The sequence below is a fragment of the Penaeus monodon genome, chromosome 24 (assembly GCF_015228065.2).
Source record: "Penaeus monodon isolate SGIC_2016 chromosome 24, NSTDA_Pmon_1, whole genome shotgun sequence".
Taxonomy (NCBI): Eukaryota; Metazoa; Arthropoda; class Malacostraca; order Decapoda; family Penaeidae; genus Penaeus; species Penaeus monodon.
The window spans coordinates 41,056,544-41,056,822 of record NC_051409.1 but is presented as its reverse complement, the minus strand read 5'-3'; positions in this window follow the sequence as shown (position 1 = coordinate 41,056,822).

Below are 279 nucleotides of genomic sequence, written 5' to 3'. Positions count from 1 at the left end.
AAATTAGAGATTGTGAGAGAAAAAGATAAATTTCGGACAGACCAGACAGGTTGACAGACAAAGAGGAGAGAGATAAAACATATAGACAGTCAGGCAGACGGTCAGAGACACAGCTGAAACACAGAGAATAAATATTCTACATTAACTACACTTTAATTACATTATTTACAGCATTAGGAACTTTCTGTAAAAATTACATAACAAAATGTAATTTATTGTCTGGTAAGAGATTTCCTTTTGTAATTATGTTCATAAATTTACATGCAAAATATAATAGCC